The sequence below is a fragment of the Prionailurus bengalensis genome, chromosome A2, assembly GCF_016509475.1.
Source record: "Prionailurus bengalensis isolate Pbe53 chromosome A2, Fcat_Pben_1.1_paternal_pri, whole genome shotgun sequence".
NCBI classification, from domain to species: Eukaryota; Metazoa; Chordata; class Mammalia; order Carnivora; family Felidae; genus Prionailurus; species Prionailurus bengalensis.
The window spans coordinates 97410897-97424538 of NC_057348.1; the positions used below are offsets into that span (position 1 = coordinate 97410897).

Below are 13642 nucleotides of genomic sequence, written 5' to 3' on the forward strand. Positions count from 1 at the left end.
GGTAAAAAATTAAAATTAAAAAAATTAAAATTAAAAAACATTAAAATTAAAAATTAAAAACAAATACACACACACAAAATCGCGTAAGTGATGCTAGATCCTAGGTGTGTTTTGGTCTGAGTGTTGAAAGGGGCTTGATGGATTAGAGAAAAAAGGGGAAAGAAAAAAAGAAAACAAAAAAAGGAAATCGTTTGAAAATTTGAAAAAATGAATACACTGAAGTAGACTAAAATGATGGAAGTATAATAGAATTTTAAAAAAATTACACAAAAGTAAAAAGTATAGTAGAAAAAAACTAAAGAGAAATATTTTTTATAAAAATTGAAGATAAAAATGAAGTTTTTCTCTTTCTGTATTCAAGAAAAAGAAAAGAAACAAAAAAGAGAAGAAAGAAAAAAGAAAGAAAGAAAATTGAATAGATGGACCAGCGAACAAACTGAAATATGACTGAAATTACTTCGTTTTCCCCTAGAAGTAAAACTATGAAGCGCTTTGTAGTCCATAAACTAAGCAAGCAGAGAGACTGTGTTCCTGAAGAGGGAGGTTGGCCCAGTTGGGTGGGACTTAGTGTAATGGCTCTGTTCTCCACTAGATGGAGCTGCTTAGCTTACTGGGGTGGATTGTTGTGGTGCATGTAGGTGCGAATGTACAGGTGGCGGAGCGGTGAAAATGGCATCATCCATCTACTCAGTCTCTATTATCAGAACTCTGGTCTCCCCAAACAGCAATCGCACACCTGGTCTTTGTCTTTGGACTCTGTCCACTCCCTGCTTTCACACAGTTCGTGACCAAGCCCCAGGCAGCACCTCCCTCCTGAGTTTTGTCTCCAATGCGGCTGTTTTCCCGACCCCTTACTTCTAAGGGACTACAGCTTTGACCCGTTCTGCCCCTCTGTGGAAGATCTCACTGAGCAATGGCTGGGTGCCGGCTGCACCCAGGAACATTTGCAGGTCCATGCTGCTGCCAACACCCAGAGAATGCAGCTGGGTGCCAGCCTGCCCCAGAGAAAGTTCACAAGATAGTGTAGCCACAGCATTTCAGGGATTATGGAAAATCACAACACACATCTGGCACCAGGCTTCACCTTCAATGACTTTGTTCCAGCACCAGCAAAGTGGTTGTTTTCCCATGTCCACTGGAGCCTTGTCTTTGGGGGACCCACATAGCCTCTACCAGGCGTCCTTGCAGCAGGGAAACCGCCTCTCTCCTGTGAGGCCTGAAGAAACCCAGACTCCACTCTGCTCCCGGGGATTCGCCCCTCCCAGCAGAGCACCACCAGGTATTGAGCTGCAGAGTTTCAGACTCTCCACTCCCACTGTTTGTAGTCTTAATGGAATTTAAACCCTCTCGTTTCTCCTTTCTTCCGTTTTAGTTCAGTCCCTGGGGCTGTTTCCACTTTTCCACTTTCTCTCCAGCTGCTTTTGGTGGGGGGTTGGGAGTGCTTTTCCCGTATTCTCTCCTCTTTCCCCCACCCCCCCTTCACGCAAAAGCAGCTCCCTGCCCTCCGTAGTTACTCTCTCCCCCAATTTACCTTTCCACGCCATGTGCCTGCTGAATTCTGTAGTTCAGGTTGTGCAGATTGTGTTAATCCTCAGATGAATTTTTTTAGGTGCACAGAATGGTTTAGTGTTGGTCTGGCTGTATTTCATGGATTTGAGACACACAAAAAACTTCCATGCTGTTCTACCATCTTGGCTTCTCCCACAAAAGTAAAATCTTTAAAAAAAAAGTTGTGTTATGGTTACTATTAATCAGAAATTATTTTCTCTTCATTTTCATGTAAATAATTTATTGAAAAGAGTCCTTTTTATGTTAACATGTAGAAAAATACATAACTTTGTGTATGTTCTTCATAAAAATTTGGTGGCATCAATATTAATGTAAAAAAAGTACATATTTAGCAAAGAGAAATAATACCAGAACATAGAAACCAGAAGTTTATGTATACCTTCAGGAATTAAGTAAATAACTGGGGGATTTATAGTTTCAAATTCAACTCCCAAATTATCACCAATTTCTTGTGAGTATTGCAAAATCACAAAGCTTTTAAATTCTTGTGTATCATTACTTGCCAAGTATTGTAATATTTGTAGGCTCACAATATTATAATTTAGTGAAATTATAGGCACCGTTTATAAATTGGAAAAAAAGTAGTATCAAAAATACAAGTCTTCAAAACCACCATGAGATATTATTTTACTCTTACTAAGACGGCTACTCTAAGAAACCCCAGAAAATAACAAGTGTTGGCAAGAATGTTGGAACCTCTGTACACCATTTGTGGAAATGCAAAATGTTGCATTTGCTATAGAAAACAGTATGGAGGTGCCTCAAAATATTAAAAATAGAGTTAACATATGATCCAGCAATCCCACTTGGGGCAGGTATCTAAAGAATTGAAAGAGGATCTTGAAGAGCTATTTGTCCACCCATGTTCATAGTAGTGTTATTCATAATAGCAAGGAGGTGGTATATGCCTAACAATGGAATATGATTCAGCCCTAACAAGGAAGGAAATCATGTCACAAGCTACAACGTGGGTGACACTTGAAGACATTGTGCTAAGTGAAATTAGCCAGTCATAAAAAGACAAACACTGTATGATTCCACTTATAGAAAGTATCTAAAGTAGTCAAATTCATAGAACAGTAGAATAGTGGTTGCCAAGGGGTGTGAGCAGGGAGAAATGGGGAGTTTTTGTGCAATGGGTATAGAATTTGTTCTGCAGCATAAAAAAGTTCTGAAGATGCATTGCACCACAACGTGAATATACTTAACCCTACTGCACTGTATTCTTCCAAAAGGTTAAGATAATAAATTGTATGTGTTTTTTATTACAATTAAGAATAAGAAATACAGGGGCGCCTGGGTGGCGCAGTCAGTTAAGCGTCCGACTTCAGCCAGGTCACGATCTCGCGGTCCGGGAGTTCGAGCCCCGCGTCAGGCTCTGGGCTGATGGCTCAGAGCCTGGAGTCTGTTTCCAATTCTGTGTCTCCCTCTCTCTCTGCCCCTCCCCCATTCATGCTCTGTCTCTCTCTGTCCCAAAAATAAAATAAAACGTTAAAAAAAATTTTAAAAAGAAAAAGAAATACATAAATCTTTCTGGATAGGCCTAATTTTATGGCTTTATAAGAAGGCAGCTATAGGAATGTAATTTAAGGCTCACCGGAGGATTCTTTTCTCTCTAACCTGCGCTTATGTCTTAGATGCCAACCTTAGAGCATCATTCCTTGTGGTTTTGAACATATTTCCTATTGTGAGTAAATATCTCAAATAATGACCTACTTTTTAAAGAACATTAAAATATTATTATAATTATATATATAAATTGTATTATTAAAATATTTACTTTTTAAAGAACATTTATCCAGATTGTAAAGAGTAAGCTTTGATACAATAAGGGAGGAAGACAGCATACAATACAATAAAAAAAGGTACAATAAAAAAAGAGCAAGACAGCATAGGGTCCTTGGTGGCAAGAGAGTTGGAGCTAGTGAAGTCTGATTATTTACTAAAAAATTATATTTAACTTCACCTCAGACCTGCAGAAACATTTTCCTTTCCTATTTCCTGTTGCCCTGGGGAAAGTTGCTGTTACCATAGAAAAAGGGATTTTATGTGCATAACCTATGCATTCCTTTCTGGGGGCCAGCAGAAAAACATTGTGAGGGACTCACTTTCACAGCCCATTAGCATGCTCTCTTAAGCAGTATTTTTTTTTCCTGTTTTTGAAGTTAAATCCCTATTGATTGTTTCTTCTCATTTCCACATCTTCTTTTAGTTTGACGGAGGAGAATTATGTTATGATCCTTACAAAGGGACCAGAAGTGCCGATCTATTTTAAGGTCCATTCAAACACAGACCACCCACCTCTCCTCTTGGTGCTGTGGAAGTTTCTGGAAGAAACTCCATTCTTAATTTTGTGATTCTTACACATGTACCAAAAAAAAAGGAGTTACAATGGAAACTGGGGGAGTAAGTAAGTTGGTAACTTTAACAGAAGTGCTCACTTGCTATTGCTAAAGCTGGAATAACAAGTGTGCATTTACCAGGGGAATACAGAACTTTCTATCATAAAGTTGGCTACTTTTCTTTGCCAGGTGCTCCATACCTCTTCAAGTGTATTCCCAATACAGGAGCAATATTTTCTGTATTAACGATGTAGGGAAATGTTCATTATTGACATAGCAGTATGGCAGTTAGTAAAAAAAAAAAATTAAAATAATTAAGACAATTTATATTACTTTCTGTGTCTTTATTTCTCCCTTCTCTTCTGTCTGAGGCTTCAAAAGGGCATCCTTGAGGGTTTTGTGGGTCTTGGTTTCCTTTACTTTTAAACATTGAAGTGATTCATTATATAAAATTTGGATAGCAAATTAAAATGTAAACTAAGTAAAAAAAAAAAAAGGCAATGAACTCCTTATCCTGACTCAATTTTAGCTAATAATTTGATGCGTGTTCTTCCAGGATTTTTTCCCTAAGCATTTTTTTTTAATTTTTTTTTTCAACGTTTATTTATTTTTGGGACAGAGAGAGACAGAGCATGAACGGGGGAGGGCCAGAGAGAGAGGGAGACACAGAATCGGAAACAGGCTCCAGGCTCTGAGCCATCAGCCCAGAGCCTGACGCGGGGCTTGAACTCCCGGACCGCGAGATCGTGACCTGGCTGAAGTCGGACGCTTAACCGACTGCGCCACCCAGGCGCCCCTCCCTAAGCATTTTTTTTAAACATAGCTGCAATTATTGAAGGCTTTACTTGAAATTATAAAAGGTAATTGGGGAGTCCTTGTTTAAGTGGCTGGGGCACATGTGTAACACTGCTTTGCTCAGTATTTATTTTCCTTTATTTTCTAGCAGTAGGATTTATCCAAGCCACCGGTCATTCAGCCTTTCCTACTAATATGTCTTACTTTTGCTTTAGAATGCTTATTTTACCTAGTTGACATGTACGGTTTATATAATTTGGGAATTTTTAACCTGATTAAAAACAACTTATTTGATTGATGAATACTTGCTATGGGGAAAGATACCACGCAATAGTTTTGGGGCCACAGTGTTAGAGTTTGGATTTATCTGCAAAATACTCACTGCTGACAGGTGAGTGCCATGGGACTTTAGATGCCCAGAGGACATTAGTGATGGTGGGATTGAGACTTTGTGGCTGTAGTCATGAAGTGATTGTTCCTTCCCTCTCTCATGATAATGCTCTTACCTGCATCTCATGGGGTTGGCTCTGAAGGTGTTAGGGCTGAGGAGGTGTGCGAATGGAAATTTCAGGGAATTGGAAAATGCTGTAATCAGAGAAGGGATTTTGAACTCATTTAAGTTTCCATCAAAATATACTCTTTATAAAAAGCCTGGTGATATTAATAGCCTTTCTCTCAGGATACTAATAGATAGCATTTACTGAGTGGTTACCATATGTCAGGTACCTGACATTTATTATCTAATGAAATCTTCTCAACGGTCCTATAAATTAAATCTTGTTACTGTTCTCATTTAAGCAATGAAGAAACTGAGTTATAGAGAAAATACATAACTTGCCCAAAGTCAGTAGCTAGTTAGTAATGAAGTCAGAATGTGAACTTTGGCAATCCAACCAGAGTCCATTTTCTTAACAGTGTTTTACTGTGATCCTTCTGATAGATTTAGATAAATAAACCTTCTCAAGAATATGAGCCTTGTTATTACTTTTTCCTGAAAAAGTAACACCAATTGCCAAATGCCAAATATAGAGAGCACCTGTCAGTATTTATTTTTAAGTCTCTGAAAAAGATATATTCTTAAAAAATTTTGTTAATTAAAATCATTACGTTTTCGGGGTGCCTGGGTGGCGCAGTCGGTTAAGCATCCGACTTCAGCCAGGTCATGATCTCGCGGTCCGGGAGTTCGAGCCCCGCATCAGGCTCTGGGCTGATGGCTCAGAGCCTGGAGCCTGTTTCCGATTCTGTGTCTCCCTCTCTCTCTGCCCCTCCCCCGTTCATGCTCTGTCTCTCTCTGTCCCAAAAATAAATTAAAAAAAAAAAAAATCATTACGTTTTGTCTTTTGAAATGGATGTCTTCAATGGAAACTTAAACAATTGTTTGGGGCACCTGGGTGGCTCAGTCATTTGGGTGTCTGATTCTTGATTTCGGTTCAGGTAACGATCCCAGGGTCATAAGATCAAGCCCTATGTCAGGTTCCTTGCTGAGCATGAAGCCTGTTTGGGATTCTCTCTCTCTCTTTCTCTCTCTCCCCCCACCTCAACTCCTCTCCACCTTTCACACGGTCTCTCTCTAAAAAAACAAAACACACAAAAAAAACAGTTGCCTAAGCACACCATTATACGTTCTCTGTACTTTTCATTGTCTTTGAGCTTCTTTACCATTTTTATAAGTTGTAGATAACTAATAGCTAGTACAAATGATTGCTGTCCAAAATCATGCATATGAATTTCATCTGGAATAAATGCAACTGATTTCTCTCTACCTCCTGGGTAGAGAATAAAACTGGAATGAGCCAGTTTTGCAACTATTTGCGAATTAATTTTAGCATACTTAATCTTAATATATGTGTGATTCTGTAAATCTCATTTGAATCAATTGTAACATCTATGACTTCCTCATTAGTTAATGAATGCAATAAGATCTTGGGCAGGTGTCCAATTTACTTTTGTATGAGAGTCATGATTATATCCTCTTTTATTTTTTTATTTTTTTATTTTTAATTTTTTTTTCAACGTTTTTTATTTATTTTTGGGACAGAGAGAAACAGAGCATGAACGGGGGAGGGGCAGAGAGAGAGGGAGACACAGCATCGGAAACAGGCTCCAGGCTCCGAGCCATCAGCCCAGAGCCTGACGCGGGGCTCGAACTCCCGGACCGCGAGATCGTGACCTGGCTGAAGTCGGACGCTTAACTGACTGCGCCACCCAGGCGCCCCGATTATATCCTCTTTTAAAATCTCAAACTTTCTGTGGCACCTGGGTGGCTCAGTCAGTTAAGCATCCAACGACAGCTCAGGTCATGATCTCACAGTTTGTGACTTCGAGCCCAAATCAGGCTCTGTGCTGACAGCTCAGAGCCTGGAGCCTGCTTCAGATATTGTGTCTCATTCTCTCTCTGCCCCTCTGCCACTCATGCTCAGTCTCTCTCTGTCTCTCAAAAATAAATAAATGTTTAAAAAAATTTTTTAAATAAAATCTCAAACTTCCTTTTCTTATTTTATTCCAATCAGTCTCCATATTCTATACATTTTACCTCAGATGTATTTTAAGCCTCTCTTTCTGTTCCTTTTGCCTGATCTAGACCCTCATCTCATCAGTGCACTCTAGCAGCAGTATAAGTGATATATAAATGTTTGCTGGATAAATGCATGAACACCCAGGTTTGGGATTAGGATCGTAATATTATTGTGGATGATAAGAACAGCTGCAGTGGAAATAGCAAGAGATACCAACACTGTAGAAAGGCTGTTTTTTCAAAAATGTTTCTGAAGTATGGTTTTGTTGATACTCTTTTTTCTGATAAGGCATTTTAGTGCAATATGCACAATAATATAATTGTTCTTGCACTCAAAATTCAACCAGCTTTCTGGTGGCTTGGTGCCTGGTTCTATTTCTTCTTCCATCTCTTCCGTTTCTTTGAGCATGGCTAGGTAACACCAAATAGTTGTTCATCACCTAGAGCTTATACCATTGGGATATTCAAATTAACAATAATCCATTCAGTTGCTTCTTGTATCTTAGGCTTAATAATAAGTTGGGTTTGACTGGTGGTAGTAGGAGATGGAGAAGGGGACATCTTCAACATGCAAAATATCCTTTGTTATTCAGAGTATAAAATAGGTGATGGGAATGAAGGAGTGCACTTATCATGATGAGCACCAGGTGTTTATGGAACTGTTGAAACATCGTATGAGACACATGAAACCAATATTACACTGCATATTAACTAACTGGAATTTATTTTTTTATAACTTTTTTAATGTTTATTTTTGAGAGAGAGAGAGGGACAGGGTGTGAGCGGGGGAAGGGCAGAGAGAGAGACACGCACAGAAGCCGAAGCAGGCTCCAGGCTCTGAGCGTCCGTACAGAGCCCAACGTGGGGCCTGAACCCATGAAACATGAGATCACGACCTGAGCCAAAGTCGTACACTTAACCGACTGAGCCACTCAGGCTCCCTGAGAAGTATTGTTTAGAGGAAGAGGAGCTTAAGGAATTTTTTAAAGCTTTTATGCAAGTTCCAGTTACTTAGTGGCACCTGGGTGGCTCAGTCCATTAAGCGTCAGACTTTAGCTCAGGTCATGATCTCACAGTTCATAAGTTGAGCCCCAAGTCAAGCTGTACAGATAGCTTGGGCCTGAAGCCTGCTTTGGATTCTGTGTCTCCCTCTTTCTCTGCCCCTTCCCTGCTCATGCTCTGTATCTCTCTGTCTCTCTCTCAAAAGTATTAAGCATTAAAAAAAAATTAAAAAAATGTTTTTTTCCATTGATGAGGCAAAAATGGTGTTTTCAGGCTATTTCTGAAAGTCTTTCCACAAATAAAGTAACTACTTTGGGGTATAGTAATTATGTCACAATTCATGGGTTACAAATTGTGCTTTTGAAGTCTTTCTCTTGAAGAACTATTTAATAATATGGCTTCTGGATCTGGTAAAGAATACTTTTTTTATTATAACTACCAAAGAAGCAGAACTGCCTGCTAATTGGACTATGATAAGATTGATATATTACAGTAATGAACAATAACAAAATTGAGGAGAGTAAACTTCTCCATTGCACTATAATACATAACTCTTTCAAAGAATTGCAACAAAACTTTTCTACAGTTAAGATCATATCATGGACAATGAAAGCATTAACAAATCTCTTGAGGCTGTCAATTTGTTTGGTGCAATGTACAGTCTCAGAAAATTTTATATGGATAATATTTTATCTGTAGAAAATTATCCTTTCACTTGACAGTTCTTCCCAGGATTTTTTTATAATAGTGACAAGCTAATTCAGAAATATAAATTATATCAGGGCAACCTAAAATATTTCTGGCATCTCTGTTTTTATAAGGTAAATATATAAATCATTGTGATTTTCCAGGGGCTCCTTGAGAAATCTCAAAGATAATTTTAATTTTAATTTTAATTTAAAAAAATATCTAGTGGTTGTTTGGGGAGCACATACACTAAAATTGGAATGATATAGAGAAGATTAGCATGGCTTCTGTGCAAGGAGGACATGTGAATTTTTAAAGCATTCAATATTTATTCAGCAAATGGTGCTGGGAAAAGTAAACATTCACATGCAAAGAATGAAGATGGACTCTAACATTATACTATCTACAAGAGATTGGCTTAAAGTGAACCCAAACTCTTAAAAGAAAATATATGAGAAAAGCTTCATGACATTGGATTTGGCAATGGCTTCTTGGATATGACTTCAAAAGCACAGACAACAAAAGAAAAAATAAATAAATTGGACTATATCAAAATTAAAAACTTTTGTACTTCAAAGCACACTATCAACAGGAACCCATGAAATGGGAGAAAATATTTGCAAATCATATATCTCATTAGGGTTTAATACACAGAAATATATAAAGATTCCTACTATTCAACAAACAAATAAACAACCAGATTTTAAAATGGGCCAAGAGAGGCGCCTGGGTGGCTCAGTTGGTTAGGCATCCAACTCTTGATCTCAGCTCATGTTTTAATCTCAGAGTTGTTGAGTTCAAGCCCCACATTAGATTCCACACTAGGTGTGAAGCCTATTTAAAAATTTTTTTAAATAAATAAATAAATAAATAATTACAATGAAATTGAATTAATAATTCTCTAAAGAAAATATACAGATGGCCAATAAGCACAAGAAAAATATGTTCAAATCACTAATCAATAGAGAAAAATGAAAATTAAACCCACAATGAAATATCATCTCACAACCATTGGGACAACTGTTTTCAAAAAACACAAAGTAACAAGTGTTGTCAAGGATGTGGAGAAAATGGAACACTTGACATTCCTGGTATAAATATAAAATGGTGCAGCCACTATGAAGACTGGTATGGTGGCTCCTAAAAAAAAAAAAATTAAACATAGAATTACCATATGATTCAGCAATTCTACTTCTCAGTATATACCCCAAAGATTTCAAAGCAACTTCTCGAAAAAGTATTTGTACACACATGTTCATAGCAGCATTATCCACAATAGCTGAATAATGAAAGCAATCCATGAGTCCATTGCAGGATGAAGGGGATAAAAACAAAACATGGAATTTACATGTAGTGGAACGTTATCCAACGTTAAAAAGCAAGAAAATTCTGGGGCACCTGGGTGGCTCAGTCAGTTGAGTATGCGAGTTCAGCTCAGGTCATGATCTCATGGTTCATGAATTCAATCTCCATGTCAGGCTCTCTGCTGTCAGCTCAGAGCCCACTTTGGATCCTCTGTCTCCCTCTCTCTGCCCCTCCTCTGCTTGCACTCTCTCAAAAATAAATAAAACATTTTTTAAAAAGCAAGAAACTTCTGATACGTGCTACACATGGATGAAGCTTAAACACATTTTAAGTGAAATAAACCAGTCACAATATGACAACTACTCAACGATTCCACTCACATGAGCTATTTAGAGTGGTGAAATTCATGGAGACAGAGAGCAGAATTGTGGTTGCCAGGAGCTGCAGGGGAGGGAGGAACAGGGAGATATTGTTTAATGGGTATGAGGTTTCAAGTGGGGAAGATGAAACAGTTCCGGATGGTGGTGATAGTTGCACAACGTGAAAGTACTTATTGTGCTTAATGCTACAGAACTGCCCACTTAAAAATGGTTATGATGGAGCCTTTTATGTTATACATATTTTACCACAATTTAGAAAATGAAAAAGACATCCTAAACATTTATTTTCCTGAATTTAGGATCTGATCTTGAGGAAACAAAATAAAGAATTGTAAGAAAAAATTTGGTCATGGGCTCCTGGGTGGCCCAGTTGTTAAGCATCTGACTTGGGCTCAGGTCATGATCTCATGGTCTGTGAATTTGAGTCCCACATGGGGTGAGCACGAGCCCTGCTTCAGGTGAACATGAGCCCCAGGTAAGCCCCGCTTCTCTCTCTCTCTCTCTCTCTCTCTCTGCCCCTTGCTCAATTTCACCCCCTCTCTCTCTCAAAAAAAAAAAAGAGAACAAAATGATTTGGTCATTTGTTTGAGACAGGAGCACAGTTACCTATGGACAATGACAAGTTATAGCTTAACTATACATAAATAAAAGTTCCAACAATATACAATGAAAACAGAAGAAGGTAACAAACTTGTAAGGAACTGAATTTTAGCTGTTCTGAAAAGATGTACTTTTTTTGAAGTCATCAAGCATATAATAAAGTCAGCACAAATGACAGGAAATTATTCTGATGATACATGGAATTTCTGCTACATTTTCAGATTACACTGAAGATAAAGAACAATCTTTTATTATGCTTGTTAAAAGCAGACTAAATATTTCAAGATAATTTATATTTTCATAGGGAGAAAATAAAATTCTAATATTACATTAATTTAGTCTTGGGCAGTAAAGAATATTAACATATCTTATTAAAAAACACATCAAAATTTTGCCAAAATCTTAATATATTTTGTCTGTTTTCCTTCAGACTCAGATATAAAGTATGGCAAATAAAATTCATTTTCCTCAAACCTCCTATAACTTGCTATACACACTCAAGTTTTATCCTTTACAATGTTCTTTAATATTCTGGAACAAACTCAACGTTACAATAAATCTATTCTGTTTTTCCTCAAAAAACATGCTAGGCTACCTGTCCTGACTGTCAAGGGTTGTATTTCTTTCCTTTTTTTTTTTTTCATTTTGTATGATTTCATTTTTTCTTAGTTTTTTGAGGTTTGTTATATGACCCATAGTATGGTCTATTAGGAGAATGATCCATGTTCATTTGAATGATTATTATATATCTTTCTTTATCCTGGGTAATATTTCCTTGGTTTGAGGTTTCCATTATATGGTATTCATATATCACACTAAGTTTGTGGGGGTTTTATTGTCTACATAGTATATCTTTCAAGTCATTTTAACCTACCTATTGCAGGGAGGTAAGAAATTGCAAAAGAGCATGAGGAAATCTGGCGGTTGATGTAGTAATTCAACATGTTGCTTGGCAGTGATATCATGAGAGTTGCAGATCTATTAAAACTCATCAAATTGTATACTTGAATTGAATGCAGTATTTGGTACAAAAATTATACCTCAACAAAGTTGATTAAAGGCAGAGTATACTAACAAAAAATATCTAGGAACTCTCCAAGTATTTGGAAATTACATGTCTAAATAAACCATGGGTCAAAGAAGAAATCACAATAAAAATCTAAAATATTTTGAGCTGAATAATAATGAAAAGACCTCATATTAAAATATTCAAGATACAACTAGAGCAATGTTTAGAGGGGAATCTATAATTTTAAATGTTTATATTAGACATGCAGAAATATTGAACAACATTGACTTAAGTTTCTACCTCAGAAGCCTTAAAACAAGAATTAAATCCAAAGTAAGTCAAACAAAAGAAACAATAAAGAGGAGATCAGAAATCAATGAAATTGAAAATGACCAACAATAGAGAAAAGTAACAAAGCAAAAAGTTTGTTCTTTGAAAATATTCATACAATTGATAAATCCCTGGATAGGAGACATGCTGTTTTTTTTCCTTCTGGGATATGAGCAAACTTATCAAAGAAAATTGGATATCTCAGTGTTCTAGATATTATATTTTACTCTGAATATTACCACGACAACTATGACCATTAGTCTTTGTTAACAACTTTGGGTAAGATTTTGAAGGATGTAAAAGTGTTTACTGTGTAAGCAGTGAAGGTAAGTATATCCTCAGTATCCATGCAAAGACATGAAATGATGAACAAGCAGGTTATGTTCACAGTTTATGAAAAATTATCCAGAACTGGGAAATAAAGCCAAGAAAGTACAGATATATTTTCAATGTCATATTGGATCACTATTAAATTTTTAAAAATAAATATTATGTAATTCTTTAAAAAAATTTTTTTTCAACGTTTATTTATTTTTGGGACAGAGAGAGACAGAGTATGAACGGGGGAGGGGCAGAGAGAGAGGGAGACACAGAATCGGAAACAGGCTCCAGGCTCTGAGCCATCAGCCCAGAGCCTGACGCGGGGCTTGAACTCCCCGACCGCGAGATCGTGACCTGGCTGAAGTCGGACGCTTAACCGACTGCGCCACCCAGGCGCCCCTAAAAATAAATATTATGTAATTCTTTAAGAAAATTAAACTAGCACTTTTACTTGTATTTTATTGTTCTTTTTTCTGTTTGATTAGAGCCTAGACACCATGAAATTCATGTTATCTTATAGATTTCTGTGTGAAAGAAAAGTTAACTTCCAAAGTTGTGTTGCATTTTTTTGTTTCTTACTGTGAAGTAACCAGTTTTATATCTAACCCAGCAATTTTATACTAACATTACTTTACTCAAGTGCCAATGAATAGTTTTTCAGAATGTTTTTTGAATTAGGTTTAGCATTTTAATTGTTAATGTTAGGAGACAATTCTCCGTGGGTCTCTCACATATCTGTATGTCTTATGGGTAGAAGTACTAACTGCCTTTGTTCTGAATTATCATT

General features: G+C 37.1%; 1 non-coding gene across 1 annotated transcript; it reads left to right on the forward strand.

The window, feature by feature from the left end:
- The first annotated feature begins 9135 nt into the window (after positions 1 to 9135).
- Positions 9136 to 9242, forward strand: LOC122488788. The gene has a single exon (XR_006298711.1). It is a non-coding gene; the product is annotated as a U6 spliceosomal RNA (small nuclear RNA).
- Positions 9243 to 13642: the final 4400 nt, after the last annotated feature.